The 5,716-nt window shown below is 37.0% G+C and overlaps 1 long non-coding RNA gene across 1 annotated transcript; it reads left to right on the top strand.

The window, feature by feature from the left end:
- Window positions 1-2,878: 2,878 nt before the first annotated feature.
- LOC309841368 lies at window positions 2,879-3,393 on the top strand. The gene is made up of 2 exons (XR_014299089.1): window positions 2,879-2,931; window positions 3,111-3,393. It is a non-coding gene; the product is annotated as an uncharacterized lncRNA (long non-coding RNA).
- The last annotated feature ends 2,323 nt before the right edge of the window (window positions 3,394-5,716 follow it).

Here is a 5,716-nt window from a genome sequence, read left to right as displayed (position 1 = left end):
TTTTCTCTTCTCAGAGGGACAACAAGCATGTCCATGGTGCAGTGTGACAGGCTTTACCACAGGGAGGTAAAAGACTGCCAAGGGTAGGTGGGAGCTAGGAAAAACCACTTAGGAACAGATTTTCAGGGGAGGTGATAGACAAGGGCAAAGCGAAGAATGAGGATGAGTGTGTCAAGTTTCAAAGTGCCAGGAGGCAGCACAGTGCATTTGGGAAACTACAGCAAGTTCATGACAAACGACAGCTGATCTGGCAGCATCACCTGGGGATGGAGGCTGAGCCCCGGGGTTAACATTGGGGGTGAGATGGTTTGTATACTATGGCGAGGAGGTGAGGTACTACACTGTGGGGGCACAGGGAGCTACCAGAGGATTTCAAATATCAGAGTCGTAACCATAATAGAGTATTTAATTGCATCCTAGCTTTCATCAAGTGTAAGATGCACTATAGTTTATGTTCGACTAAGAAAGTGAAATGCTGTCAGTTAAACTAGGATATGTCATCAAGTGCAAGGTGAGTGCCACCTTTAGAGATATTAAAATGGGGGGGTGAAAAAATCTTAGAACTATAAATTGTGGTACTAGAATAATTAAGAAAAATAATACAAGAACACTTGGATCAACAAAAAAATTGATTATTGCTTACCATGTGCCCCAAACTATAATAAGTCTCCAAAAATTTTATATCATTTGATAGGTCATATATATATATAATTACATTTAAAGTTTTAAAAATATCAGCAAATATTTTCATTTAAATGCAAATTTCAAAGAAAATCTACTTTTCCAAACACGACTTTTTATCCTATTGTTTTTTAATTTTGTGGACAACTGATAAAAAGTTTAGCGAGACTATAAATGTTTGATCGAAAAAAATGATTAATACATGTAGGTTCAAATTATTATGTTCCATTAAAAATGATTTTTTTTTTGATGAACATCTGTTTGGTAATATGTTGTATCCAGATATAGTAAATTAATGACATATATAAAATTATAGGGAAATGACACCTTCCGTTCCATTATGAGTAGAGCTTTTAAAATGCTATTTGTCACAACCTGTCATATTGTCATTATGTAGCATTATGTAACATTTAAAAAATGTATACTCTTCACTTTGAAGTCTTTTAGAAATCTAAAATATGACTTTCTATGGTTTGTGTTTCCATATTCCTTTATTGCCAGTTTGAACAAATCCACATGCTTTGATACAAAGGTAATAAATTCCTCTTATTTGGAAAAATGATGTTTATTTTTGTTCTCTCACCCTTAGCAGGTGGTTTCATTTTAGCACACTTCAGAGTTATAATTTCATGCTTATTAAAAACATTTATTATGATCTACGTAGATGAATGAAACTTTTATTTATTAAATTATTTGTCAAAAAAATCTGTTATTTTTAAAAATGTATTTCCTTTGAAGGGTTATTTTAGAGCATTCAGAGAGGATCTAGGAGTGTGGTATTATGCAATTTTTAAGTAGGTATGAAATGGTTATTTATATGATTGTTTCTTTAAGGCTTATGTATATTGTCCATTATATGCTATAAAATATTTTGAAAGTAAATTTAAGGCATGTTTTACATAGTTTCTTTTTTGGAAAAAAATATTGAAATGACTTATGAAATTCAGTATACTCTCAACATTATTTTTTTCTGAAATTTACAAATTGTCTACTGAACCTATTATATGGCAGATATTTTCCAAAGTGGTGGTATCATGATATATGCCAACAACAGTTTAGATTTTTTGTTGCTTCTCAATCTAGCTCAGACGAAGTACAATTAGCCTTTATAATTTTAGCCATTCTAATAGATATGTAAGCATGTCTCATTATGATTTTAATTTGTATTTCTTTAATGTCTAAATGTTGAGAAATTTGTCATGTGCTTATAAGCCATCCATATCCTTTTGGTGACATGTCTCTGCAATAATTTTCTTCACATGTAAAATTGGATACTCTGTTTGGTTATTAGTAAGGTTTTTTATTTTTATTCATTTTTTTAATAATCAGAATAGATGTCCATTATCAGATATATAATTTTCAAATCCCTTCTCCATCTTTACGGTTTCTCAATGGAGCTTTGATAGCTGTGTCTTTCAAGAAATATGCTACTTCTTTCCTGGTACACGGAGGAATGACTAGAACATTATCAATGTTGACCTTTGCAAAGAAAATCATGGCTTAAGATATATGTAGTCTGTGGTTGTTGGGAGTGTTCTGTAATATCAAGCATATCTAGTTAGTTGATAATTTTGTTCAAGTCTTACATATCTTACCAATTTGATGACCATTTGTCTATATAATCTTAAAATAAAGGTGTTGAAATTTTTTTCCATTTCTCTTCTAAGGTAGAAGTTATGATTTTTATTCTTAATTTTTCCCTATATATCCCCAAATCTGTTATTAAGTATTAAAAGTCAAGAATTATTATACTCCCTGAGGAATTCATCCTTTTACTCTTCTGTAATTTTGACTTGATCTTTATGTCTGATAATGAAATTTGCTTTAAAATCACTTTTCATTATCTTGATATAACCACCAAAGTTATAGTGTGATTAGTGTTAATATAGCATATTTTTTCTTTTACTTTTTAAAGCACTTCTATATTTAATCCTGACCAAAAAAAAAAAAAAAAAAACAAAAAAAAAAAACAAAAAAAACAGCTTTTTAGCTCTGGAGGCACATTTCTAAATTATCTTTTTTTTTTTTAAATGAAGCAGTAGCAATTTTTGTTAAGGGACCTAAACTGAAAGTAGGTTTAGAAATTTATTTATTTATTTATTTATTTATTTATTTATTTATGTATTTATTTAAGAAAAGATTTTATTTTGTTTATTGACAGCAAGAGAGAGAAAGAGAGAGAGAGAGAGTGGAAGCGCACAAGCGGGGGGAATCACGTGCAAAGGGAGAGGAAGAAGCAAGCTCCTTGGGGTGCAAGTAGTCCCATGCAGGGCTGGAGCCCTGTACACTGGAATCATGACCCCAGCCAAAGGCAAACATCTGCTTAAACAACCTAGTCATCCAGGCACCCCTAGAAAATTTAAAAAAAAAAGACCTTTTAAAAACATTGTGTTTCTTTCTTTTTTTAAAATATTTTATTTATTTGAGAGACAGAGAGATAGGAAGAGGAACTATAAGCAGGGCAGAAGGAAAAGGAGAAGCAGGTTTCCCACTGAGCAGAGAGCCTGATGTGGGGCTCCATCCCAGGACCCTGGGATCATGACCTGAAAAGAAGGGACACTTATGGAGGAAGCCACCGAGACACCTCTTTTTTTTGTTTTTAATATATGGCAACTGATGCTTCCCAGCCACGAGGAGCATATTACCCATTGATTAAATCTTTGATAACAACCTATTTAAAAAGGTGTGTAAATATATACTTACTCAGATTTATACACTTTGTGTTTTCTTCATAGTTTGGGGCTGGACCCCATGGTCACAACACTGCTTTCAGTCTTTGCCTTCCCATCTTTTGATACCAGGTATTTGGTCAGCAAAGCAAATTAGTATCAAAATTAATAAGCCCTTGGCACCATATCTCTGGAGCAGGGGTTGCTCTTAGCCAAGGCCCACAGCAGTTGACCTCCCCTCGCTAGTGCTATAGCCCCAAGGACTAGGTCCCTGCCACCAGAACTCAGTCTTACATGTTATGCTAAGCAGACAAAACCAAAACAGGAAAGCTCCAACAGCTTTCACTGGCATGCCTCATCTCCCACTCCCTCGAAGTCCAGGCAGTACCAGATGCCAGGGAGGGGTCTTGGTCCAACATATGGGCGGGAAGGAAGTAGCCACGAGCAAGTACCTGCCTCTCTGTGCCTTTCTTTCAGGAGCAGGTTGTAAGGAGGAGGAAGAGGAAGGGGAAGAGAGGTGAACTTCAAGGGGTGAAGGCCTCAGGTAGGCAGCTGGCTCCTGCCAGTAGGAAAGGGACAAAGGAGAAGGCAGTGAGTCTTGCAGGGAGGGTGGGGGGTAAGGGTTACAGCTTATGACGGAATCTGGACAGGAGTAATAGGGATACTAGTCATTTGAGTCCACCATTGGCAAGCTGGGCTGGGTGTCAGGGCAGATAGGCCTCCCTGGGCAACGGCACATGAGAGAAGGTGGAATTCTTCTCTTAGGAGCAGGTGGAGCTTCAGGTGTTGGGAAAGTATAGACAGTATTGTTCCAGGGCCAAGGACAGGTCCAGGTACTCCTGGTTGGAGGTCAAGGCCACAGTATGATCCAGGTCTTCTACCAGCAGCTTGAAGGAACCACATGCCAGCCACCCCTCATTATTGTGTATAACTGGTGCACTTATTGGCTTAACCATCAAATGACTCCTTCAGCAGCTTGAAAGCCACCTCCACAGGCACTCCAGGATATGGGAGGCTTCCAGATTGAAGATTTTGCACAGGATCACCCCAAAAGACCAGAAGTCACTCTGGTGGATGTAGCTCTGGTCAAACATGGCCTTAGGGACCATCCACTTCACAGGCAGTCCACTGTTGGTTGTCTTTTTATAGTAACTGATGTGGTGATATCTCTGGCAAGGCTGAAGTCTGAGATCTTCATCATGTTGTCCTTTGTCACCAGCACTTCCCTGGTGGCCAGGTCTTGGTGTATGCACTTCTTGGAGGCAAGGTACTCCATGCCTCAGGCTACCTGATAGGCACAGGATACCAGGTCCTTGGAGGAGAGATGCTCTGCTGCATTGTGGCTGATATTGTAACAGTACTCCAGGTCAGGAGGCCTCTGGGCCTGCAGGTACTCCTGTATGTTGTCTTTGGAGGCATATTCCATGAGAGTGTACGAAGGACCATCCTGTGTGCAGAACCCAGCAGGTTGATGGTGTCCTTGTGCTGACCAATCATCTTCATCATCTCCATTTCTGAGATTAGGTTTAACAGGTCTTTCTCTGTAGCATCTGACTTCAACATCTTCACAGACACTTTAGTCAAGTGGTTGGATTTGTCTTTGTCCAGCCCAATGGCCTCCTCCAACACCACCTGCCCAAAGTAGGCCTGTCTTAGGGGTCTGCCTAAACTGCCTACAACCAGCCTGTCTCAAGGCAGTTAAGAACTCTAGATTATCTTCAAAAACATTAAACCACAAGCTAAAAATTCTATTCACTAGGTCTCTCTCGCAGTTCTAATTTTCTTATCTTTCATCATTTATCTTTTTCCTAATTCTTATTTTCAGTATAGTTTATTTTGCTTCCAGGTGTTTCCCCTGGTTTCTGTATGCTGTTTCATAGGGAAGAATTATCCTGTCATAAAATTATTTCTTGAGCATTCATTACATCTCTCAGTTAAAATGGGTTCTTTTATGGTATTGATTCATTTGAGTTTTCTCAAAATGGGAAGAATTTTCAAAATGGTGTTTTCCTCAAGGTTCAGAGTATGTCTTAGCCTCATCTTTAAGCTTTTTGAAATTCACTTTACAAATTCTTGTCCCTCTTTTTATCTTTTTAAAATAAAATGTTTTATTTTTACTATTTTTTTATTTGAGTATAGTGATATTCAGTGTTACATTGGTTTCAGGTTTTCAATATCTCCATACATTATTCTATGATCACTATAAATATAGCCACCATCTGTCACCAGATTATTATAATATCATTGATTATATTCTCTACACTGTCCCAAATCTCTTTTTAAAATCTCTAATTTTTATGTTTTCTGTTATTCCAATTTTCAACCATCATTTTACATGGTTACTTTAATAAAATATGCCTGATTAC

This window comes from Mustela nivalis (genome assembly GCF_964662115.1).
Source record: "Mustela nivalis genome assembly, chromosome: 9".
In the NCBI taxonomy this organism is placed as follows: Eukaryota; Metazoa; Chordata; class Mammalia; order Carnivora; family Mustelidae; genus Mustela; species Mustela nivalis.
This window is presented reverse-complemented; position numbering and strand designations above follow the sequence as displayed.